The 264-nt window shown below is 30.3% G+C and overlaps 1 protein-coding gene across 1 annotated transcript in view; it reads left to right on the top strand.

The window, feature by feature from the left end:
• The window catches only part of LOC119588218 (carcinine transporter-like), a 19,073-nt gene that overhangs the window by 10,625 nt on the left and 8,184 nt on the right, over nucleotides 1-264 (top strand). The window lies entirely within an intron of this gene.

The raw sequence follows: 264 nt of genomic DNA, 5'->3' as shown, positions 1-264 counted from the left end.
CCGACTTTTTGCACTTCATTATGATTATGATTATGTTTTTAGCCGACTTGTTGCTGATATTGGATTTACACATCAAGCAACATTGTAAATCACTCACATTTACTGTCACAAATTACTAGGGAATTAAGTGATCGTGTTAAGTACTTTTTACTTTATTTTTTATGATTACTGATAAGAGTATCCTCGGTTTTTATTCCGTTCTTATTACTTTTACTGCTTTGTTTTCACTGTTTTATTGTTTTTTTTCTCGTTACTACTACTACC

The sequence above is a fragment of the Penaeus monodon genome, chromosome 23, assembly GCF_015228065.2.
Source record: "Penaeus monodon isolate SGIC_2016 chromosome 23, NSTDA_Pmon_1, whole genome shotgun sequence".
Lineage (NCBI taxonomy): Eukaryota > Metazoa > Arthropoda > Malacostraca > Decapoda > Penaeidae > Penaeus > Penaeus monodon.
The sequence above is the reverse complement of the archived record's forward strand: the minus strand, read 5'-3'. Positions and strand labels throughout refer to the sequence as shown.